Below are 26,419 nucleotides of genomic sequence, written 5' to 3'. Positions count from 1 at the left end.
AAATACTTTCCACAGACAAGAAGGAAGCAAAAAGGCTCATAAGGGAGGCACAATACTACACTTTGGTAGACGACACCCTATACAGAAGAGGGATCTCAACACCCCTCCTCAAGTGCGTCCCGACCTCTGCCACAAAAGAGGTCCTGGAGGAGGTTCACAGCGGCATGTGCGGCAACCACCTTGGGGCACGAGCTCTTTCCAAAAAGGTACTCTGAGCTGGTTTTTACTGGCTGACTTTACAAAAAGAAGCAACAGAGTTCGTCAATACGTGCCCCCCATTTTAGAAGCACGCCAACTTCCATATATCCCCACCCGAAGAACTCATCTGTGTCACTTTACCCTAGCCATTTGCAAAGTGGGGGCTGGACCTCCTCGGACCATTCCCCAGGGATCAGGGCAAGTCAAGTTCCTCATTGTAGGTATAGACTACTTCACAAAGTGGATTGAAGCAGAGCCATTAGCCACTGCCACCGCCCAAAGAATTCGGAAGTTTCTATATAGAAACATTGTCACAAGGTTTGGAGTCCCATGCTCCATCACCACAGACAATGGCACTCAATTCACCGACACGGGCTTCAGGAACTTGGTAGCCGACCTGAAAATCAAGCGCCAATTCACCTCTGTAGAACACTCACAAGCCAACGGACAGGTGGAAGCCGCTAACAAAGTCATATTGGCCGGGTTAAAACGGAGGCTACAGGACGCAAAAGGAGCTTGGGCTGAAGAGCTCCCGCAAGTCCTCTGGGCATATCAGACAATGCCACATTCTACCACCGGGGAGTCACCCTTCCGACTTTCTTATGGAATAGAAGTAATGATCCCCATAGAGATAGAAGAAAGATCCCCTAGGGTGGTCCTTTACAATGAAGACGCCAACTCCCAAGCACAAAGGGAAGAGCTCGACCTACTTCCAGAAGTCAAGAAAGAGCTCGGATTAGAGAGGAAGCGCTAAAGCGTCGAATGGCTTTAAGATATAATCGGAAGGTAATCCAGCGAAGCTTCACCACCAATGATCTTATCTTAATCCGAAATGATATCGGAGCAGGTCGGTCAGGAGAAGGGAAGCTAGCAGCCAACTGGAAAGGGCCATACCGAGTTACAGAAGTACTAGGAAAGGGTTACTATAGGGTGACCGACCTTGAAGGGCGGGAGCTACCAAGGTCATGGCATGCCTGTAACCTAAGAAGATACTATAGCTAAGAAAAAAGATCTTAGGCCAAGGCACACTCTTTTTCCTTAAAGGTTTTTTAATGAGGCGCCATGCCAAGATCTAAAAGCTGCCCGAGCTAGAAGGGTAAGCACTCACATGTACACACTCTTATTTATATTTTTATCTCATTACTTGAATAAAATTTGTCGATTCTCTAAAAAAGTTTCCTACCAAAGACGCATTAATTTACACTCAAAAACACAAAATTCAACACCCGACCAAAAGAGGTCGACAAGGTAAAGTGATAAAAGCTCGAGTTAATGCAAGAAGTTATAAAAAATAACCCATATAAAGTGACCTGACGAGGTCATACTAGAAATGGGATTACTAAAAATAACTTGAGAAGGCCTGACAGAGAAGTCGGACCAATGAAAGGATCACTGAAAGGGGAACAACACCATACAAAGGCCAAAAAGGTTAAAAAACCTAGGCCCAAAGTGCTCAGCTAAAAAGGTAAAAGCCCTGAAAAGGAGCTACTTAAAGCAAGAGCACGATCTAAAGACGGAGCTAAAAAGTTGTCCAAACAAACTATAAAGAAAAGGTTCCCCATGGGAACGCTACCTAAAAAGTTCTTAGAAACTGACTAAAAGCCCGGATAGCAAAGGAATAAAGGTCGACGTCAGCTAAAACAAGGCACGATCCAAGAGACAAATACTGCCTTGAAAAGGGGAACAAACTAAGGAATCCCAGGGTATAAAGAACCCATGAAGGGATCACGTCGCTAAAAAAAAAAAAGCACGGAGACTATATAAAGGTTGAAAGAACAACCTCCAAATAAAAGTACCTCATCACAAGCTAAACCAAAGCATCACCCAAACAGACTGAAACGCAAGAAATTAAAACATTAAAGGCTTAAAGGCTTTCTAAACAACAACCCAAGAGTTTAAAGTGTTTTTAAAACAAAAGTTGCCAAGAAGCAACTAGGAAAGTATCAGAACAGTCAGCTAAAAAGATTTGCAAATCCAGAATTTAAAAGGTCCACAGGCCGGACCACAACAATACATAGTAAAGAGAGATACAAGAGAAAATTATAAAGGATCCAAAGTTGCGTCAGCAGCTGCATCCTGAGGAGAAGGAGGGATCGTCGAGATAGGGGTGGCTCCAACAATTCCATCCGGGCCACTCAGGATCTCCAGGTCAGGCTCAGGCTCAGGAGGGACAGATAAACCCCATTTGTAGAGTTTATCTTGTGCTTAATTTATGGGATTTTATGACCTTTTACCCACATTTATTCAATGAAATAGCATGGTTTCATGGTTGTCTCCTTATTTGTGCTTAGATGTGAAAACATGCTTTCTAGTTCCTTAATTAGCTAAATTCAATTCACCTTTGATTCCACTAGATGCCTTGATTTGTTTGTTAAGTGATTTCAGGTTGAAAAGGCTATGAATGGATCAAAGGAGTGAAGAGGAAAGCATGCAAAGTGGAGAAATCAAGGAAAAGCAAGGATTTGTGATAAGATCAACGACGCGCACGCGCAGCAGACACGCACGCGCAGCAGACGCGCACGCGTGGATTGTGAGGTCGCATGGCGACGTGTACGCCAACATGACGCGTACGCGTGGATGGAAATTGGTCATTGCCAATTCTCATGTTGTGGTTAGTGATTAGGATAGAGATCCTTGACCACCAAACCTTGCCAAGGCCTCTTTAGTTGTTAGTTTATTTTCATTTCCATTTACTTTTCATGTCTCTTATCCCAAAAACCCCCAAAACATACCTTATAACCAATAACAAGACACTTTATTGCAATTCCTAGGGAGAACGACCCGAGGTCCAATACTTCGATTTATAAATTTAGGGGTTTGTTTTAGTGACAAACAATTTTTTGTATGAAAGGATTAATGTTGGTTTAGAAACTATACTTGCAACGAGACTTATTGTGAATTCTAAACCACACAAAAGTCTAATCATCAAAATGGCGCCGTTGCCAGGGAGTTGCAATGGTGTTGTGTTATTGGTTATTGTATATATGTGAATATTGTGAATATGTTTGCCTTTTGCTTCTGTTCTGAGGGTTACCTGAAACGGTAGGTCGATCTCGGATAAGATCTTCTGTATTGGTCGGAGATGACGTGTCCGGCTGGCTGGTGGCGGCCGGAGCTGTTGTGTTCGACTCGTTGGACTGGCTGCACTTCTGATCCTTGGTCACCGGAGGGTGGGGGGTACCTGCAAGAGACTCCGATGCTTAAGTTAGCACGGGTATTAAGCAGGTTTATTGTAGAATCAGAGGATGAGTTATACTTGGGTGCTCCAGTGTATTTATAGTAGTGTGGGCTGACCTTTCCAATAAGATAAGTTAGTTATCTTATCGTATCTTATCTTTGGGTGGGGTCAGCTTATCTTCAAGGGAACCGCCTTTACCACTTTAGGCTTGGACTGCCTTTGGATTTGGGTCGTGTTCCTCTATTTGGGCCCTTTATTGGGCTTTCCCGTCGATTTGGCCGACCTCTTTGAGAAGAGGTCGGGTAGCCTGACCTGAAGAGGTCAGTCGCTTTGTCGCCAATCATCCCAGGTCGGATAGCTCGACCCAGGGTGTGAACAGTGCCCCTGCTTGAGCTCGGTCTTTTTTGCTGAGGTCGAGTTCTTGACTTCGGTCCTTCTCTAGTGAAGCCGAACTCAAGCATTTTGTCGATTCCTTTCTTTGTAGAGCCTTTTTGAATGTGGAACGTTTTCCTTTAAAAGCGCGCGCTTTTATATCGGCGCTTTGGGAACGTGCGAGGGTTTAATACCCTCATTAATTGACTTCAAATGCCCTGTTTCCCATGGTTTTTATTTTGAACTTTGCCATCAGAAACGGTTTCTCTTCTTCGTTCCTCTTCGTAACTTCTCCCTTTACTCTCTCATTTTCCGTTTTTCCCTAGAGTTTCGCAGTTTCTTCCTGCGACCCCTGCTCTACTACCGCTTTCTATAGAAAAGGAGTGATTCTGAATTTCACCCTCCGTCTTCTTCCGGCAAGTTTTTTCCATTCGAGGGGTGGCTCTGTCGCTTCTTGCTTCTTCAACTTTCTTTCGAGGTTTTCTTCTATTTTCCAGGTTCGATTTTTCCTCCTCTGTCATTTTTTATGTCTGAATTTGATTTTGTTTGGAGAAAGTTTGGATCTTTCTGCTTTTACTGCGCCTGATTGTTGCGTGTTTTGGAGTTTCTTCGTCTTTTGTATGAATTTTTTTGTCTTTCCTGTTGCTTGATGCTTTTAGGGCTTTTGCATGTTATCACCATTTCTGCTTGTGCTTTCGATGATGGTTTTTGTTTATTTCTGGAGGAAAGGCTATGTTTTTGACGATTCTCTGCTTGGCATGTTTGGTGTTGTCGAAGCTTTTTGTAAAAAGATAGTGGCTTTGATGACTTTTTGTATATTTTTTATTTGGGGGATGTTGAGACGTAAGCTATAGATTTTTCCTGAGAACCTTGCTTTGTCACTGCATCCAAAGGATGCCCCAGGACTTTGGTTTGAGTCTTGGGATTTTCCTTTTCTGTTTATTCGTCTGTATCATATTAGTCGAGTTGCTTTGCCCCTCCTCCGAGATATTTTTTAGTAATCCAATCTTCTTTTCTTTTTGTAGGATTAGTTGGCCTCATGTCTTCTCGCAATAACATTGTAGAGATGTCTTCCAAAGTTTCCGAGGGGATGTCCGATTGGCTGGACTCCCTTGTCCTAATGTGTGTCTCTGTCGTGGATGCTGAATTTTGTGTAGAGCTGAGGAAACGTCATAGGATCTGTGGTAACAGTGCTCGGGAGAGGGATTATGAGCTTGTAGCTCCTGACTCTGATGAGAGGGCTTGTTTTCCTACTTTCGTCGAGGGGGAGTGTCCCTTCTTCTACGCCTATGAATATTTCTTCATCCAGTTGGACGTTACTTTTCCTTTTACTGCTTTCGAGACCGACTTGTTGTGGTCATGTAACATTGCTCCATCCCAGCTTCATCCAAATTCCTGGGGTTTTATCAAGATATTTCAACTGCTTTGCCAAGAGTTAGGCATAACACCTTCTCAAACTCTTTTCCTCTATCTTTTTGTCTCGGCCAAGCCCGGAGGTTCTTCCAAAAAGAAAGCTTCCTGGGTTTCTTTCAGATCGGCCCAGGGGCATAAAGTTTTTGCTATGTATGATGAGTCTTTTAAAGATTTTAAGAATTATTTCTTCCGAGTCCGTGCTGTTGAGGGGGTCCGCCCCTTTTTTCTTGATGAGAATGACGAGCCTGCTTTTTCTCTAGAGTGGCAAAAGAATGTGAGAGTGCCACGTTATACATGGGAGATGCTTAATGAGGTTGAGCGGGCTTTTGTAGTTGTTCTTGAAGATTTGTGGGGGGAACCACCCCATCTGGATACAAAAAAAATTCTTGAGTGATCCATCTTTGGTTCGAACTGCTTTGGGTACTGTCTGACTTGTTTCTATACTTGTTTCTGAGTTTTTCTTCTCATATGTTGTAACTCGTCATTATGGTTGATTCTGTATTTTTAGAGATGTCGAAAAACAATGATTCCATGAAGGCCTACAAGAAGGCAAAGAAGGCTGCTGCTGCTCAAAACATCTCGGCCAAGGCGGCCAGAGAGGGATCTTCTCAAGTTCCAGTGAAGCCGCTCGTGCCGAGTTCTCCTGGGCCAAGGAAGGTGATCCCCGCTCCTCGAGTTCGTCTGACTGATCCTCCATAGACTTCTGCCATTACTTCTGGTACTCCTCCCAACAAGAAACAGAAAACAATTGAGGCCTTTAACCTTGACGCCCCTGATTTTAATGCAATCGAGTTCGTAGATCAGCAAATCGGTCCCTACGGTACCCTCCCCATGGATGATGTGTCAATCCTTCGCCATATGGATTTTATGACCCAAAACAGTGTTAAAATGGCATATATGGGGGCTGCCCTATACCGAACTGCTCAGAATCTTCCTCTCCATGCCACCAAAGAATTTATGGAAGAGGCTAAACAGGAGTTCGACCAGATGAAGGGCCTAAAGGAAGAGCTTGAGGTAAAGGTAGCCAAGTTGGAGAAGGATCTGGAGAACGAAAAGGTGAGTTCCCTTGCTCTGGCGGCTTCTGTGCGGTTGGCCGAGGACACGGCATTGAGGCATAAGGACAGTTATGTGACATCTTATCGGGAGGTGGTGCGCCTGAGGGAGGAGTTGGAGAATGCCCGAGCTGATTACTCCGAGCTCCAAGGTCATCTTGTTGGCAGCGTAACTGCTGCCTATGAGAACTTGAGGGAGCAGGTTCGGATTATTGCTCCCGAGGCCGACCTTACTCTTTTCAGCCTGGACAATGTTGTGAGGGATGGTAAGATTGTCCCTGATGACCAGGATGATGATGATGTTGAACCTCCCCCTGTGTCTTCTGCCAAAGTGTCAACCTTTTCAGTTCCTCCAGTTGTGTCTGATCCGGATTGCCAGATTCTGAACCGGGATGATGGGACCGTGGATGCTGTGCCTATTCAGACTCGCCTTCCTTCTCCTTGTACTGATGCTGTCGAAAAGGCTCCCGATCTTTGCTGATTTCTCTTGGATATTTTGTGTAAATACCCCGACTTGTGGGCTTCTGAGCTCTTTTTTTGTAGTTTGAATATTTTGCTCAACTGTGGATACTCTTTTGGGTTGCTTGTTTAGCAACTTTGTTTTTGAAAAACAACAAGTAGTTTTCAAGCTTTTGGGGCTGACCCTGAAGCTCGTTATAATATTGTATTTTATATCCTGCTCGTTTGCGCTTGTCTTAGCACTTTTTGGAGATGTTGGAGCCTTGCTTCTCGGCCTCTTTGGATCGCTTTGCACCTGTTGCTTGCGGGTTGACTCTTTTGAGGTCGTGAATGGGCGGGTCCAACTTGTTTCTCGGTTTTCTTGCTCTTGCTTGTATTTCTAGCAATCCATAGCCGATTTCTTTACGTTGGTCCTCATCTTAGCTACCTTTGTAGTCCTCTTTTTTGGACCTTTGCTAGGTCTCTTTCAGGGACTTCTTTATAACTTGTTTGTGGGAGGTTGACTTCTTTACGTCATCTTTTTCTAAGTTATTTTTATAATCTTCTTTCTTGGACCTTTGTCAGGTCTCTTTCGGGGATTACTTTTATAACTTTGCTAGTTGTAGGAGATCGACTTCTTTGCGTCGTCCTCTTCTAAGTTATTTTGTAATCCTCTTTCTTGGACCTTTGTCAGGTTTCTTTCAGGGATTACTTATATAACTTATTTTGTAGGAGACCGACTTCGTTAGGTCGATCTCTTCTAAGTTATTTTGTAATCCTCTTTCTTGGACCTTTGTCAGGTCTCTTTCAGGGATTACTTATATAACTTATTTTGTAGGAGACCGACTTCGTTAGGTCAATCTCTTCTAAGTTATTTTGTAATCCTCTTTCTTGAACCTTTGTCAGGTCTCTTTCAGGGATTACTTATATAACTTATTTTGTAGGAGACCGACTTCGTTAGGTCGATCTCTTCTAAGTTATAGCAATTCCTTTTTTATAGGGTTGGCCAGACCTCTTTCCAGGGATTTGCTGATAACTTGGGTTGACTTGGTCCGACTTCTCAACATCGGCCAGTCTTTAAGTTTATTATTTAGCAATCCATAAGACCTCGTCAGGTTCTTTTTTTCGGATCACTTTCGATAACTTCTTGCATTATTCTATGTTCATCTTTGCCGATTTGTAGAAGGTGGTTTCTGTCGACCTTTAGATGAATCACGTTTTCATATTTATTGGTTTTTTATCGTGATCGTGCAGTGAATCTATTTTTCACTTTCTGCCGATCTGTTGCTTTATAATCGGACGATGAATGCTTCAGATTAATGCGTCTTGAGAATTTGTAGAATATCTAAAATATTTTTTATTCAAAAGAAAGCGCAAATATATACATGTTGGAGTTTTTCATCCTTTTAAGTCGGATAATATCTGGATCTCAACTTGGTGCCTCATTAAAAAACCTTTTCAGGAAAAAGAGTGCATCCTATGATGAGATCTTTTACCTTTTCTAGCTATAGTACCTTCTTAGGTTGCAGGCGTGCCACGATCTGGGAAGCTCTCATCCATCAAGTTCGGACAGCCTGTAGTAGCCCTTCCTAAGTACTTCTATGACTCGGTAGGGTCCTTTCCAGTTTGCTGCCAACTTTCCTTCTCTGGGTCGAGTTGTTCCAATATCATTTCGGATTAGGATGAGATCATTCTCCACAAAACCTCTTTGCACTACCTTTTGATTATATCTTGAAGCCATTTGGCACTTTAGCGCTTCTTCCCTGATCCGAGCTCTTGGATTTCCAAAAGTAGGTCGAGTTCTTCTCTTTGAAGTTGCGAGTTGGCTTCTTCATTGTAGTGGACTACTCTAAGCGACCCTTCCTCGACCTCTATTGGGATTATTGCCTCCACTCCGTATGTTAATCGGAATGGTGATTCGTTTGCGGTGGAATGTGGCGTGGTTCGATATGCCCATAGGACCTGTGGAAGTTCTTCAGCCCAAGCTCCCTTCGCATCTTGTAGTCTCCGTTTCAACCCAGCCAATATGACTTTGTTGGCAGCTTCAACTTGCCCATTGGCTTGAGGATGTTCGACGGAGGTGAACTGGTGCTTTATGTTCAAGTCGGCTACTAATTTCCTGAAGCCTGCACTTGTGAATTGAGTGCCATTGTCTGTGGTGATGGAGTATGGAACCCCGAACCTTGTGACAATGTTCCTATATAGGAATTTCCAGCTTCTTTAAGCAGTGGCGTTGGCTAGGGGCTCTGCCTCAATCCACTTTGTGAAATAGTCTACTCCAACTATGAGGAATTTGACTTGTCCTGATCCCTGGGGAAAGGGTCCGAGAAGATCGAGTCCCTATTTTGCAAATGACCAAGGCAAAGTTACGCTGATGAGTTCTTCTGGCGGGGCGATGTGAAAGTTGACATGTTTCTGGCATGGGGGACATGTCTTTACAAATTCTGTAGCTTCCTTTTGTAGAGTTGGCCAGTAAAATCCCGCCCGGAGTACCTTTTTGGTGAGATCTTGTGCACCGAGATGATTGCCACAAATACCGCTGTGTACTTCCTCTAAAACTTCCCTTGTGTTAGAGGTCGGCACACATTTTAACAATGGTATTGAAATCCCTCTTTTGTATAGGGTGTGGTTTATGATGGTGTAGTACTGAGCCTCCCATTTTAACCTCTTTGCTTCCTTCTCATTTGTGGGGAGTGTTTCTTTTTTGAGGTAATTAATTATGGGGGTCATCCATCCTTGATCCTGACTTGTTATAGCTAGGACTTTTTCTGCTTCCGAGATTGACGGGTTCTGTAGCATTTCCTGGATGAGGCTTCTATTGTTGTCCCCTGGTTTGGTGCTGGCTAGCTTTGAGAGTGCATCAGCTTGGATATTTTGTTTGTGGGGTATGTGGCAGATCTTATATTCCCCGAGTTGTCCGAGCTGTTCTTTGGTTATATCCAAATGCTTTTTCATGGTGGGATCTTTAGCTTGGTAACTCCCTGTTATCTGTGAGGTGACTACTTGTGAGTCGCTGAAAATGTTGAGTTTTTGAGCTCCAACCTCCTTAGCCAGCTTCAAACCAGCTAGTAACGCTTCATATTCTGCCTGGTTGTTTGAGGCCGGGAACCCAAATTTGAGGGAAAGCTCAACTTGGGTTCCTTGGTTGCTTTCTATTATCACACCTGCGCCGCTTCCAGTCTTATTTGAAGACCCGTCCACGTAGAGATTCCATTATGTGGGGGTTTCCAGGGTATCTGTGAATTTTGCAATGAAGTTGGCCAAGTATTGTGATTTGATGGCTGTCCGAGCTTCGTATTGGAGGTCGAACTCGGATAACTCGACTGCCCATTGTAAAATTCTACCTGCTAGATCTGTTTTCTACAATATCCCCTTTATGGGCTGGTCGGTCCGAACCTTAATGGTGTGGGCCTGGAAGTATGGGCGAAGTTGTCGAGATGTCAGTATGAGAGTGTAGGCGAACTTTTCTATTTTTTGGTAGTTCAGCTCGGATCCCTGCAGCACTTTACTGATGAAATATACAGGCTGTTGCCCTTTGTCGTCCTCTCAAACCAGTGCTGAGGCTACTGCCTGACTTCCTACTGCAAGGTATAATACGAGTGGTTCTTCCTCTCGTGGTCGAGTTAGGATAGGCGGTCGTCCCAAGAAGTTTTTGAAATCCTGGAAGGCTCGCTCGCATTCTGATGTCCATTCGAACTTCTTTCCTTTCCTTAAAGTGGCATAGAAGGGGAGAAATCTTATTGCTGATCCTGCTGAGAATCTGGATAAGGCTGCTAATCTCCCGTTGAGTTGTTGTACCTCTCTGACACAAGTCGGGCTCTTCATGTTGAGTATAGCCTGGCATTTGTCTGGATTTGCTTCAATTCCTCTTTGTGTGAGCATGAAACCTAAGAATTTGCCCGCTTCTACTACAAAGGTGCACTTTGTGGGATTGAGTCGCATGTCATGCTTCCTTATAGTGTCGAACACTTGGGCCAGGTCGGACAATAATGTTTCTTCGCTTTGTATCTTTATTAACATATCGTCCACGTAGACTTCCATGATTTTTCCGATATGATCTGAAAAGACTTTATTCATTAGCATTTGATAAGTAGCTCCTGCATTCTTGAGGCCGAAAGGCATCACAATATAACAGTAATTTGCTTTTGGCATTAAAAACGAGGTCTTTTCTTGATCTGGTGGATACATGGGAATTTGGTTGTATCCGGAATATGCATCCATAAACGAGAGGTATCTATATCCGAAGGAAGCATCTACCAGGGCGTCGATACTTGAGAGTGGGTAAGGATCTTTTGGGCAGGCTTTGTTGAGGTCGGTGTAGTTGGTGCACATTCGCCACTTCCCATTTGATTTTTTCACCAAGACAACGTTAGCTAGCCATAGTGGGTACTTGACTTCTCTTATGAATCCTGCCTCCAGTAGTGCTTGTACCTGTTCTTCCACAGCTTGGGATCGTTCTGGCCCAAGTTTTTTTCGTCTCTGCTGTACCGGCCGAGATCCTGGATAGACCGCCAACTTGTAACTCATTAGCTTGGGTCTATGCCTGGCATGTCTGCAGCTTTCCATGCGAAGAGATCGACATTATCTCGTAAGAACTGTACTAGTAATTCTTTTGCGTCTCCCTTCAGGATCGTATCAATATTAGTTGTTTTGTTCGAGGTATCCCCGATCTGAACTTTCTCTATTTCTCCTTCGGGTTGTGGACGGAGTTCTTCACGTCTCTGAACTCCACCAAGCTCAATTGTATGGAACTCTTCTCCTCTACCTCTGAGGTTTAGACTTTCGTTATAACATCGGCGTGCCATCTTTTGATCTGCTTTTATCGTAGCTATCCCTTCTGTAGTTGGGAATTTCATGCATAGATGTGGAGTCGAGACTATTGCGCCGAGTTGATTTAGTGTTGTCCGACCTATTAGGGCATTGTAGGCTGAACTCACGTCGACCACAATGTAGTCTATCTTGAGTGTTCTGGATTGGTTCCCTTTTCCGAAGGTTGTGTGTAGCGACACATATCCCAGTGGTTGTACTGGGATATCTCCCAGTCCGAACAGGCTGTTCGGGTATGCTCTAAGCTCCTTTTCTTCTAGGCCGAGTTTGTCGAAGGCAGTTTTGAATAAGATGTCGGCAGAACTCCCTTGGTCTATTAATGTGCGGTGGAGATTGGCATTTGACAGTATGATGGTGATGACCATGGGATCGTCGTGTCCTGAGATGATACCGGATGCGTCTTCTTTGGTGAACGTGATTGCAGGGATGTCGGGTGCTTCCTCCTTTCCTTCGACATGATATACTTCTTTGAGGTATCTTTTGCGGTATGATTTGGAGATTCCACATCCTGCAAATCCTCCATGTATCATATGGACATGTCTTTCTAGCGTACGAGGTGATCGCTCAGCTCGTCCGACGTCTTCATCTCTTCGTCTTTTTCTTTGTTCATCATCTCGGGTGGCTAGATACCGATTTAGTTTTCCTTCCCTTACTAACTTTTCTATGATGTTTTTTTAAGTCGAAGCACTCGTTGGTGGAATGTCCTCGGACCCGATGATATTCACAGTACTCGTTCCGATTTCCTCCTCCTTTTTTGCCTTTGAGTGGTCGAGCTGGGGGTATCTTTTCTGTGTTACAGACTTCTTTGTAAATATCCACAAGGGACGCCCGAAGAGGGGTGTAATTATGATACTTTTTTATTTTTTTGCCCGTTCGATCTTCCTTCTTCTTGGATTCTTTATCTTTATCTCGGTAGGTGAAACCGGATTTCGAGGCTTCTCCAAGTCGAGAATTTTCTTCCATGTTGATGTACTTCTCTGTCCGCTCCTGTACCTCGTCTAGGGATGTGGGATATTTCTTTGATATAGATTGGCTGAAGGGTCCTTCTCGTAGGCCGTTGATGAGGCCCATGACGGCAGCCTCTGTTGGTAAGCTTTGTATGTCTAGGCACATTCTGTTGAATCTTTCCATGTAGTTGCGGAGACTTTTCCGATCTCCTTGCTTGATACCTAGTAGACTGGGGGGCGTGCTTAGCCTTGTCTTTTTGGATGGAGAATCTGGCCAGGAATTTTTTGGCCAGGTCGTCAAAGTTGGAGATAGACTTTGGAGGTAGGTTGTCGAACCATCAAATTGCTGTCTTCGTGAGAGTCGATGGAAAAGCTTTGCAGTGAACGGCGTCTGAGGCGTCGGTGAGGTACATTCTGCTTCTGAAGTTGCTGAGGTGATGGTTGGGATCTGAAGTGCCATCATACAAAGTCATATCCGGAAGTTTGAAGTCTTTGGGGATTTTAGTCTTCATGATTTCCCTAGTGAATGGATCCTGATCTTTGCGAGAGTTGTCTTCAGGGGTGGTCCGGGTAGTCTTTGCTTTGAGATCGGCTTCAAGTTGTAGAAGTTTATCTTCTAATTCTCGAGGTCGCCTTACCTCTCTTTGTAGATCCTTGCCGACTTCTTGCTGGCAGGAAGCTTTCTTTTTCGAGTTGCTTTAGGCGATCTTGAAGGGCTTCTATTACTCCCGGATGTGATGAGTTTTTGTCTCCATTAGATTCCAGAGTGTCCTTTGGTGTGGCACCCATGTTTTTGTGCGGTGTTCTGTCCTCTAAATCTGAGTTGTGGTCGTTATCCTGTTCGTCTGCCATGGTGATGGGATGACTTCCAGGTTCTCCGGCAACGGCGCCAATGTTCCGAGGGTTACCTGAAACTGTAGGTCGATCTCGGATGAGATATTCTGTACTGGTCGGAGATGACGTGTCCGGCTGGCTGGTGGCGGCCGGAGCTGTTGTGTCCGACTCGTTGGACTAGTTGCACTTCTGATCCTTGGTCACTGGAGGGTGGGGGGTACCTGAAAGAGACTCCGATGTTTAAGTTAGCACGGGTATTAAGCAGGTTTATTGTAGAATCAGAGTATGAGTTATACCTGGGTGCTCCAGTGTATTTATAGTAGTGTGGGCTGACCTTTCCGATAAGATAAGTTAGTTATCTTATCTTATCTTATCTTTGGGTAGGGTCAGCTTATCTTCAAGGGAATCGCCTTTACCTCTTTAGGCTTGGACTGCCTTTGGATTTGGGTCGTGTTCCTCTATTTGGGCCCTTTATTGGGCTTTCCCGTCGATTTGGCCGACCTCTTTGAGAAGAGGTCGGGTAGCCTGACCTGAAGAGGTCAGTCGCTTTGTCGCCAATCATCCCAAGTCGGATAGCTCGACCCAGCGTGTGAACAGCTTCTTTGTTAGTTCTTGCTAGTTTTAGGATTTAATTTTCTTGCTTCTTATTTGATTTTATTTTTATTTTCTCGACAAATCAAGATGATGGAGAATCGACAAATCATCAAGAGGAACCTTGCCATAAGGGGCAATCAGCTCTGTGGCAAAGGCCACACCGTCAAATTCCTTGTCATCCAGATTATAAGGGCCAACAGTCCTCGGCTTCTTGGGAGGAGGACCAGCTGAAGTAGGAGAGGAGGTCGCACTAGAGGTCACCACAGGTGGATCCGTAGAAACCATCCGAACTCGAGGGGTCGGGATGATTTTCTTCGGCCCCATGGGGATCAGATTCCGGCTTCTTCGGAGGCAGTTGTGAAGACCCCTCCCCCGACGTCTTCTTCGACAAGTTCGACGCAGCCACTGCCTTTTTTGCCTTACGGAATAGTTTCATTGAATCAGAAGAGCTCACCATTTCTGAAAGGAAGCCAGGAAAACAGTTACATAGTAGAAAAAAGGACAAAGATCACAATCAATAAAAGAAAATTCTCTATGAAAAAAGAGGTCGGACACTACCTAGCTCAGAACGGAGAAGAGTAGGATCCCCTAAAAACTTCTTAGTGTCTAGATGAGGAGGCTCCCCCCCAATGCTCCTCTAAAACACCCAAAAAGGCCTGTTCTACTTCATCTAAACTCTCCCAGGGATACTTGAGGACTACAGGGTCTTTTTGCCACCATAAAGGAAAGGTCGGCTCATCATTTTCATCCAGAAAGAAAGAGCGAGCACCCTCAACAGCTCAGACTTCAAAATAGAAGTTCTTAAAGTCACGAAAAGAGTCATCAAATATTGAAAAAACTTTCTTTCCCTGGGTAGCTCGGAAGGAGATCCAAGAAGCCTTCTTCTTGGCCACCCCGGGTTTGGTCAACACAAACAGGTAAAGAAAAAGGGACAAGGTAGGTCGGACACCCAGCTCTTGCACAATAACTGAAAAATCTTCATGAAAGTCCAAGAGTTCGGATGAAGCTGTGACGGGGCCACATTACAGTTCCACAAAACTTTAGTCTCAAACACAGTAAAAGGAAGGGTAATACCTAGTTGGCTAAAGAAATAGTTATAGGCATAGAAGAAAGGACACTCTGCCCGAATTAAGGGAGGGAAACTAACTCTCTCCTCAGGATCGGGCGACACCAGCTCGTAATTCTTCTCGTCATCCCTACTACTACAGATTCTGTGAAATCTCCTAAGTTTCTCACAATACTCTGGGTCGGCCACAGTAACACACATCAACACTATAGAATCTAACCAGTCAACCATACCAACGGGGACCTTCATAGACATTTCAACAATATTTCTACGTGAAGACATAGAAAACTACACCTACAGAAAGAAAACGGAAGAAGGGTCACTACCAAGTAATTCGAACAGAATCAGAAATACAACAGCAACTAACAAGCGCAATAATAAAAAGGGCACCCAAGGCTCGGGGATCACCACTAAACCCTAGGGGCACCCTTTGGAGGCAATGTAAATACAGAAAGGAAAGAAACACAAGGAAAAGCAACAGCCCTAACCCTTCCAACAAAAAATACAAACCCAGAAAAGATCCAACCTTTTCAAAAAGCTCAGCAAGATCAAAACTTTGTGCAAAAAAGAAAAACATGCAACAGTTAAGCACAAGGAAGAACTACAAATTAAAAGCGCAAAAGGGTGCGAAACAGAGTACTGATGAGCGGATAATTTATACACTTTTTGGCATTATTTTTGGCATTGTTTTTAGTATATTTTTATTAGTTTTTAAATAAAAATCACATTTCTGGACTTTACCATGAGTTTGTGTGTTTTTTTGTGATTTCAGGTAATTTCTGGCTGAAATTGAGGGACTTGAGCAAAAATCAAATTCAGAGGTTGATGAAGGACTGCAGATGCTGTTAGATTCTGACCTCCCTGCACTCAAAGTGAATTTTCTGGAGCTACAGAACTCCAAATGGCATGCTCTCAATTGCGTTGGAAAGTAGACATCCAGGGATTTCCAGAAATATATAATAGTCTATACTTTGCCCGAGTTTAGATGACGCAAACTGGCGTTCAACTCCAGTTCCATGCTGCATTCTGGAGTTAAACGCCAGAAACAGGTTGCAAAGTGGAGTTAAATGCCAGAAACAGGTTACAAATTGGCGTTCAACTCCAAGAAAAGTCTCTACACGTGTAAAGCTCAATGCTCAATCCAAGCACACACCAAGTGGACCCCAGCAGTGGATTTCTGCATCATTTACTCATTTCTGTAAACCCTAGTAACTAGTTTAGCATAAATAGGACTTTTTACTATTGTATTTACATCTTCGGATCATCTTTAGTTTCATCTTTAGATCAAGTTTGGGAGCTGGCCATTCGGCCATGCCTGAACCTTCATCACTTATGTATTTTCAACGGTAGAGTTTCTACACACCATAGATTAAGGTGCGGAGCTCTGCTGTTCCTCATGAATTAATACAAAGTACTATCATTTTTCTATTCAATTCAAGCTTATTCTGATTCTAAGATATTCATTCGCACCTCAATATGAATGTGATGATCGTGACAGTCATCATCATTCCCAACCTATGAACGCGTGCCTGACAACCACTTCTGTTCTACCTTAGATTGAATGAGTATCTCTGGGATTCCTTAATCAGAATCTTCGTGGTATAAGTTAGAATCCATGGACGGCCATTCTTGAGATCTGAAAAGTCTAAACCTTGTCTGTGGTATTCCGAGTAGGATCTGGGAAGAGATGGCTGCAATGAGCTTCAAACTCGCGAGTGCTGGGCGTAGTGACAGACGCAAAAGGATCAATGGATCCTATTCCAGTATGATCGAGAATCGACAGATGATTAGCCATGCAGTGACAGCGCATTGAACCATTTTCACTGAGAGGACAGGATGTAGCCATTGACAACGGTGATGCCTAACATACAGCTTGCCATAGAAAGGAGTATGAATGGTTGGATGAAGACAATAGGAAAGCAGAGGTTCAGGAGGAATGAACGCATCTCTATACGCTTATCTGAAATTCTCACCAATGAATTACATAAGTATCTCTATCTTTAATTTACGTTTTATTTATATTTTAATTATCAATTCACTATAACCATTTGAATCCGCCTGACTGAGACTTACAAGGTGACCATAGCTTGCTTCAAGCCGACAATCTCCGTGGGATCGACCCTTACTCACGTAAGGTTTATTACTTGGACGACCCAGTGCACTTGCTGGTTAGTTGTGCGAAGTTGTGACAAAGAACTAAGATTATGAACGTGTGTATTGAGTTTTTAGCGCCGTTACCAAGGAATGGAACCGTCACGATTTCCGCGCACCAAGTACCAACCTGCAAAGAAGAAAAGAAGCGACGACGGATGCACAAACAAGACACGAAAATCCCACCAACAGAGCACCTTGAAGCTCCAAAGGAAGGAAGAGAGACTGGGACAAATCAAAGAAAGCAAACCAGAAGAAAGAAATCCTCTTTCCAGAAGAATGAAAACGAAATAGAGGAAGGCAGAAGAAAGAACTGAAAAAATCAAAATCTCTTTGATTTCAAATGAAAGAGGGAACGAAACGGCAAAAAAGGAATTAAAAGCCATATTAAAAGGCTTTAAAAGTGCTCGCTTAACCCCAAAACTGACACACTCAAGAATGACGCGGCATTTAAAGCAAAAAACGCTTTGCATTTTGAAAGACATTACAGAAACACGAAAGCTATCCAAAGTTGGAGCAGACCGGACGCGATGCTTGAGCACGACTTCCCCCAAAGAGGTCGAAGCTCAGAAACAAGCACAACCTCACGGAAAGATCGAAGCTCAAACAGGGGCACTGTTCATACACCGGTCCGACCTACAAGGTCCGAGTTGGCCGAAGATAACATGACCGACCTCTTTGAAAGGTTGGCCCATTACTGACCTCTTCACAAAGAGTTTGAAAGATTGCAACAGAGGCCCAAAACAAAGGATCACTGCCCAAATAAAAGCGGCTGACCAGAAAGATAAGGATCTCTCCCACCAAAGATAAAGATAAGATAACCAACTTATCTTAAAGGAAGATCATCAAACACTAGTATAAATACACTAGAGCACCCAGGAAAGCTCGTACTGACTTAAGCATTGAAGTCTCTTGCAGGTACCACCACCCTTCGGTGACCAAGGAACAGCAGCATCTCCTGCGCCAACAAGTCGGACGCAGCAGCCCAGTCCAGATCAGAAGATCTCATCCGAGATCGACATCTCTGTTTCAGGTAACACTCGAAACAGCTAGTTATCTAACAATCAACAAATACTTGATGCATGAATGCAAATATCATGAGGTCTTTGGAGGGTTGTAATGGGGTCAGGGTAAGGGTAGGATTTATATGGTTAAGTGGACTAGTAAATTGGACCTTTGATTAGCTCAAGTATCCCACTTAATCCTATATCAACTTATTTACAAAAAAGAGAACAACCTAACTTCTCATTTTTCTCCTATCTTACATTCACTTATGCATCTTCTTTCTATTCACACACATATGCATTCTTTATTTAGCATTATTATTACCATTCATTCCTTTTTTTTCTTTTTTTTCTTTTTTTTCTTTTTCTTCTTTTTTTTATATACACCAAAATTTCTCTTTTCTTTTATCATAAAAAAGAGATGCATATGTTTTAAGTAATGAATGCATGAGTGTTTGTCCATTTTTCCAAATTTTCTCAATGAACACCCAAAGAAAACTAACTACCAATGTTTTTCCACAAATCTTCTCCCACACTTTAGTAACACATACTACTCAACCCAAACTAATCAAAGATACAATTCATGGACATTAATGGTCTTTTGCTTAGGACAAATGGTGTGCTTAATATTAGAACAAAAGAGGGATAAAAAGGCTCAAAAGTGGGTTACAAAGGTAAATGTAAGGGTTGGCTATATGGGCTAAGTGAGTTCAATTTCAAAAATGGCCTCAATCATACTAAATGCATTCAAAACATCAAATATAGGACATAAAGATTCAAGCAAATCTAAGATCGCAACCGTTTAACAACTGACACACTTCATTCGCTGATTTCAAGTCGCTGATTAGCGGGCGAAATACATTTGTCGCTAAGTTGTCCCAAGTTTAATTTAGCGAGCGACTTGGCAACTACAATCTTATCGCAAAACAAAAGCTATATCCTACCTATTTTGTAGAAAATTACTCGCTAATCTCGTTGAAAATCTGTCGCAGAGTTATAACAAATCCAAAGCTAACCGAGAAAATATTAGAAGTAACTGGTCGCAATTGAGTCACTAATCAAAAGCTTATTTAGTGAGGAATTAGCGACTGCTTAACAACTGATAGACTTTCCTCACTTATTTCATGTTGCTACTAATTTGTGAAAAAAAATGTTAGTCCTTATTCTGTCCTTATTTCATGTTGCTACTAATCACTAACATCTATATATAATCCATAGAAAATTCATGAAAAGTTTGAACCAAATTTGTCAAGCACGATAATATAATTTATTACAATTTTATCACTAATCTAAATCTATTTTAAACGAGAGAATAATTAACGTCCCAAAGTCGTGGATATTTGACTCTAAAATCAAACTCGTAAAAATGCAAGCCTAAGCGACTTAGCTTGATTAACCAGAAAAAATAATGAATTAAGTTGGCTGACTTTTGGGTCAAACGGATGCCTTTTTTTTTATATATAATAAGCTAGTGTGTATGTATATATATATATATATATATATATATATATATATATATATATATATATATATATATATATTGTAGACCCGACTTAAAATTCGACCAACCCCTAAAAAAAAATAACATGCACTACAAGAAAATCACCCATTTAGTAACACTTTTTTAAGCTACATTTAAAAAGCATAGCCTATTCATAAAATAGGCTACGCTTTTCTTTGTGTTACCTTTTTATAAGAGAATAGGAAACACAATTATGGCATTACTTGAAAAGTGTCTCTTTAGATATTAAAAAGATCACTTATAAAGTGTATCCTTATCTTAATATTTATGGATACACTTTTCTAACAAAAAAAGAACGTTTTTGAAGAGTAACCTATATTGCGTTTATTTATAGGCACGAGATATCGAGAAGGGACATTGAGATACAAAGTCGTATTTGACAGATGAGACATAGACAGAGACATTATGTCTAGAGACACTGAATTAGTGTATCTTGTATCTATCCTGACAGGAAGAACACAGGGGCACTAATAAGAGACACAACTTATTTTTTATTTTTTTATTATTCTTATTAATTTTTTCTAATTATATTTTTTATTGTTCTATTTTTCTTCCCATATTTTTTGAATGAAAAATAAAATAAATTAGACTTTCATAATTTTTTCTAATTTATCACCAAATAAATACAAGAACATTAATTTTTTTGTATCTGTTATTCGTGCCATGTTTTCATTGTTTTGTCCTGTCTAGTTCTCATAATCAAATGCAATCCTAGGATCCGTTTGGATTGACTTTTGAAAAAAAAAATATTTATTTTTTTCATCTTTTAAAAAAAAAATTTAATAGACAAAAAGCTATTTCATATTTGGATAAACTTTTTAAAAAAATTCAAATATTAAAAACGTCTTTTGCGGTTTTTTCTTTTTTCCAAAGTTAGGAGTGAGACTCGAATCCGCGACTTCGAAGTGAGTATGGGGAGACTATGTGTGTGTTTAGATTGACGTTTGTCAAATTAGAATTTGAATGAAAGTGATTTTATAGAATTAATTTTGGGTAGAAGTAAGTTTATGCCAACATAATTTATGTTTAACAATTCTAAACTAAAATTGATTTTGATAAAATGAACATTATTTAAATAATATTAGTTAAAATTATTTTTAGATAACTAATTAATTAATTACTAAAAAAATATAATATTAAATTATAATATTATTTTTTTAAATATATTTAATCTTTTTTTATACTTCTTTTTAGTATATTTTTTATATAATATTTTTTATAGTACTATATTTTAGTATGTTATAATGTTTTATTATTATAATAAAAATTAATATTTATTTATTAAATTAAAAATAACATATAAAATAATATATTTTAGTATTCTTGCTCGCAACCCGCCGACTGTACAAGTTCAGTCCCACCATTGAATTCGATTGCAACACACCGAAGCCATAACCAACTACTTCATCTTTCAAGCTACTCTTTCAAATGATTCGTCTATGACATCATTCCAGCTACCATCCTATCTTCCTTTGGATCTTGTTTCTCCCTTCAAATCTTTTTTTGAGCTACCACGTTTTTTACCTCCATCACGTGGTCATGAACATCGAAACTGTTTTCAATTACTTTCGCTGCGTGCCACGGAATGGAAGGGGGTCGATCTGCCAACACCCCTTTCGATAAGTTTCCGCTCGAAGCTCTACCAACTCATCTTAATAAACTTATTTTTATTATTGTTTTAGATTCTAACTTTTTATTAATTATATTTTTATTATTATTTATAATTATTTTTTATTTAATTTATCATTTCTAATAGGAACAATAATACATATTATAAAAAACTAGAATAATAAACAGTACACAAGAATTACAATGATAAATTTTACAAATAGTAACAAAAAAAATATTCTGTAACTATTTTAATAATCTCAGTATTATTTTATTTAGTATTATTTTGAACGATAAAATTTTATTACTTATGACTCTATTGTTATGTATAATCAATTTTTTATTTACTTTGTTCTTTTTAATAAAATCAATAATTATACTATAACAAAATTTAATAAAAAGTTAATAAAAAATAAAAATCAAAATATAAAAATAATTATTAAAAATGATAAAAAAATTATGAAAAAAACTATTAAAACCAATAATCATCAACAATAAACATAAACGCATGTTAAGTGAACGTCTTTTTAGGATGCAAAGTCACGTATTCATTTAGAGAAAAATAAAAAGTTATCAAACATTAAAAAATACCGTTAACTCACTTTTATCTTTTTCAACGTATTTAGCAGATATATCTTATGCCATTTGAACTCTAATTCATTGACAAAGTAAAGTATTGTTAATTTTTAATAACAATATTTTAAAAAAAAATGTATTTAAATAGATTTAAAATTGAATAAAAATATTTTATTTAATTTTTTTTAATTTAGAAAAATCAATTCAAATTACCACATATTCTTTACGTTTTGGTGTACACTTCAAAATATTTCTAATGTAAAGGCGCTAACACTTAAGTTTTCCTTTTCACAAACCCGCGCCCTTCTCCTTCATTCAGAGATTAGACTTCCCCTTCTTCTTCGCCACTTTCACCATTCTTCTTTGCCTTCACTCACCACCACTCACCGTCGCCATTCTCCTTCGTCTTCACCTTCGCTCACGACTCACCTTCTCCGCTCCTCATCTTCACCTTCGCTCACCACTCACCGTGCTCACCATCATCATCTCGTGCGATCAGCGTCGCTGCTTACCATAGTCGTCTGTGTGCTCACCGTCGTTGTTCACCATCGTTGTTTGTGCGCTCACCAGGTAATTTTTGTCTGTGAAATGTGAGAGTTTTAGGGTTCCAATTTTAGGGTTTTTAATTTGGGATTTTAGCTTTTGAATGTGTATTGTTTATGAATGTGTATTGGCTTCTGAAATGGCCTTATCTAATTTAAGGAAGCCATTTGACTGTTTTTAATTTGGGGCTTTGTATTGCTTTCACTAGATTTGGATAAATTTCTTTTACCAAGATTGAGAAGGAAGATTCTTGGTTCTTGGAGTCGTATCAGAAGAATCCTGGTCAAGCTGCGACTTTCGTGAAGCATATTCAAGAAGGGATTGAGATTGCGGCCAGAGATGAGAATGCTCTGCTTTTGTTCAGTGGGAGAGAGACTCAGAAAGATGCGGGACCTCGCAGCGAGGCGCAGAATTACTGGGCTGTAGCAGATTACAAGGGATGGTTTGGTGAGTTTTTGCTTTTTCTGGTAACTGTTTTTGTCATCATAGGAGTTGAAATTGGTTGTGTGCTCAATTTAGATATTATATCTGTATATAGATAGTTAGACATCTTAGCCTTCATTTGGAGATTGTCTTATGATAGAGATAGATTGGCATTGTGGATACAAGTCTATATATGTGCATGACATTAGTCTACTATAAGTTATATTTTGAATAGGTTGTTGTCGTATAAATAAGAAGCTTGATCTATATTCAAGGTTATCCAGTTCATGAAATCCACCTAACTAGTGAGGTGAGCTTTAAGATTAGGCTCATTTGTTCTCAATTCTATTGAGCCTAACCTGAGCCGTGTTAAGTGGGGACATATTTTCTCCGTTTCTATAATTCTATTGTCAATGTGACTTTGTAGTTTGTAAGTTTTGATAGTTACCGAACAGGTTAGGGGCAGAGAGAATAAGAGATGTCTTGTGATTATCGAACTCTAAGATGTACATAAGATGTATAGCCTTTAATGTTCAAATGACATATCTGATTAGGAAAGATATTACATACCCGTGCACATAGCCAAAGGAACTAGGCATGAGATTGAGTGGTTATGCTATTTTTTTTCCTCTTATGCTTTACAAAGAAGCTTTAAATATCTATCAAATGTGGAGTTTACTAAACTGAATACGTGGTAGATTAGCTAGCAAATTGAGCTGTTATATAGTTGCACTACTGCAACTCATCTGAGAATTGTGGATCAGATATTGAATTGTCGTTTTCCTTGTCTTATGCAAATTTCTAGTTTTGTAATTGGGATATCATTTGTATTCTTTTAGCAGATTTTCAAGTTTCATAATTCACAATATAAAACAATTTTGGTATACTACAAATCACCAATCCATGCATAAATAGGATTAGTGTATATATGAAGCATGCAAACTCTCAAAGTCGTTGAGTTGAGAGAAATTAATCTCAATTTCTAACTTTGATTTTAATCCATTATCTTAAATCAGTTGTTTCTGTTTGAGTCCAATATTGGTTATTTTCAACTAATCTAAATCAGATCATGTTCCTTTAAAATAGCGAAAGTAAGGAATAGATACATGGACCTTGTTTTTATTCTACTTTTTGGTTTCATTATCTTTTTAAGTCTTGTTGTAATTCATCTTATTTTATAAGATTAGCATATATGCTGAGAGATATTTAACTCATTTTAGGGTTCATCGAGCTGGGCCGTGGGAAAAAATATATTGTGAACCAAAAGAAGTAAAGGCTGCAATTGTTACCTGTGGAGGCCTCTGTCCTGGTCTTAATGATGTCATTAGACAGGTTAGCTTGTGATCAATTTGGTCTTTTATTCCAAATCTCCTCCCTGTGGAGTGGCCTTAGTAAAGATTGCATTGTAGCTTCTTACTCCCTTTTTACTCATTAGCCACTATGATAGATATCTCAATTTGAAAATGCGAGTCAAGACCTACATTTTTTGTAGAAGTCATTTGCATCAAGTCATTAGTGCATTATTCTGTATCCAGTCATCCTTTTTTTTTTTTTTGTGAATAAATTTAATTGTTACATGATTCACAGCATGTTATCCAGCACATGAATTCCTATATTTGTTTCTCTTTTTTGGACATTCTGACATGTAACCTAGACTTAACTTTTTCCCTTTGTTTTCTTTTGGCAGGTTGATGAGCTTGTTGTTCAAGCATTTAAAGTCAAGAATTTAAGCAATGAGGGGAGAAAAAGAAATCAAGTCTTTCTCCGATTTCTTGTTTGATATGCATTCATCTTTTAAGGTCAAATCTCTATCTTCTATTGCATACTCCTGTTTTTGTTCATATTTCAAAATTGAATGCTAGGGGTTTGTTGTTTCCAAAAGCAATCTTGGGTTGAGGTGCAACTAAGTGTATATATATATATATACTCAAAGATATACATGCAGCCACTGTCATGTTTATTTTGCCTAATATTTTAGCTATACAATTAGGAACATAGATACAACACAACTAACAAAACATGGAAACTATATTATATATACTTAGACATGAAATATTTGTCTATTGAAGATTAACATATTTTTCAGTGCCTGTTGCATTGTTATCTGCCTTATTGCTAGCGATGATTTTATAAAGTTTGATGTGATTTTGGGAAGCGAGAAAATCAAGGCAAGTGCATTTTAAACTTAAATGTCAGCTGCATTATGCAAACATTGTTCAAGGCATTAACAATTTAACATATTGTCGTATGTTGTTAATTTCTGATCTTTTTGTTTCATGCAATAGGCTCCAGTACTTTTCCAGGAGATTGGCCATTCATTAAACCCTTCCAATAGCTTGGTATTTTCTTTTCTTTTTCCCTTATAATCTTGTAGTGTGATTGTTATCATTAGTCATGAACTAGGTATAATATGAAGTTGGTTCCTTCATGAAAATGTGTTTAGTTCTCTTTTTGTCTCTTTTTAAATGTCTTTAATTTCAGGTGTTGAAAGTTCTCTCGGCATCTCCTTTAGCTTATTGGAACTTCAATGTCATTTGTCTCGGTTGTTCAGGTATCCTAACACTTCTTTCTCATTTTTTTTTCTCATGTTGCATATATGCATGTGTTTTGTGTTGTTTGCTGTCCAAATTTTGTATTATTTAAAAATGTTCTTTTGGTGGCTAATATTATTTTTTTGGTGGCTAATATATATATAGATACCCTTACCATTTTTTGGTTTTTCATGGCATTTCTTCCTATTGTTTTTTGTTTCTTGATTTGTTCTGTTCTTGCATTTCCGTGTTCTTGCTATTGTTTGTTCTTCACTGCTATTTATTTTTTGTTCGTGGCTTTTTGCTATTGTTTGTTGTTCTTGATTTTCTGTTCTTAATTTGTTGTTCTTCACACTGTTGCTAATTTTTTGTTGTTGATTTTTAATTTGTCGTTGTTCACTGTTGGTTGTTGCTATTGTTATTTTTATTTTAAATTTGTTAATTGTTATTGATTTTAATTTATTGGTTCTATTATTTTTGTTTTTGATTTAAATTTTTTTTATCTTCACTACTGTTCGGATGGCTGTTATTTTTTGCATTTAATTTGTTGTTGATTAAGTAATGTATTGATGTTCTGTTTTTTGGTTTTTGATCACAGTATAAGTGACGACATTGGTAAAACTGAAGGTGAAACTGGTGGACATGTTCTTTGTGCAATTGATATGCCAAGTTTTAGGTGTTGTTTGTAACTGAGTCTTTTTCTTTGTTAGTTTACTAATTTAGTCATGTTTTTTAGAGCTATTGAATAGATAGAATAACATTTGATCAAACCCAAAGGCTTAGTTATTATTGTCTTTAAACATGGTTTGAACTTTTTAAATGTGTATAATTTTGATGAAATAATTTTATTTGTATGCGTTATAATCTTTTAGTTCAATTACTAAAATAAAAAAATAATATACTATTTATTTTAGTATAGCGACATACTCGCTGTTGATGATGGTGATAGATTAAAGACTCAATTGCGACTGAAACATTTATGAGATACCTATTGATTTGTTACTAGTTCAAAAATGAATTTGCAATGATATTTGCTATAGTATTGCAATTAATTGAGTACATATTATTTTTAGCAAATTAGCGATTACTTCATAACTCTACTTCTCATTTAGAATAGCTTTGGTTTAGCGACAAAATTCTTA

The 26,419-nt window shown here is 39.5% G+C and overlaps 1 long non-coding RNA gene across 2 annotated transcripts; it reads left to right on the top strand.

Moving 5' to 3' along the window:
• Window positions 1–22,017: 22,017 nt before the first annotated feature.
• On the top strand, window positions 22,018–26,201 carry LOC112738092 (uncharacterized). 2 transcript variants are annotated; one of them, XR_011869610.1, is made up of 8 exons: window positions 22,030–22,350; window positions 22,532–22,770; window positions 23,967–24,078; window positions 24,434–24,545; window positions 24,833–24,914; window positions 25,032–25,085; window positions 25,228–25,297; window positions 25,876–26,201. It is a non-coding gene; the product is annotated as an uncharacterized lncRNA (long non-coding RNA). The 2 variants fall into 2 exon arrangements; XR_003169235.3 differs by lacking the exon at window positions 24,833–24,914 and having other exon boundaries at window positions 22,018–22,350.
• Window positions 26,202–26,419: the final 218 nt, after the last annotated feature.

The sequence above is a fragment of the Arachis hypogaea genome, chromosome 13 (assembly GCF_003086295.3).
Source record: "Arachis hypogaea cultivar Tifrunner chromosome 13, arahy.Tifrunner.gnm2.J5K5, whole genome shotgun sequence".
NCBI classification, from domain to species: domain Eukaryota; kingdom Viridiplantae; phylum Streptophyta; class Magnoliopsida; order Fabales; family Fabaceae; genus Arachis; species Arachis hypogaea.
The sequence above is the reverse complement of the archived record's forward strand: the minus strand, read 5'-3'. Positions and strand labels throughout refer to the sequence as shown.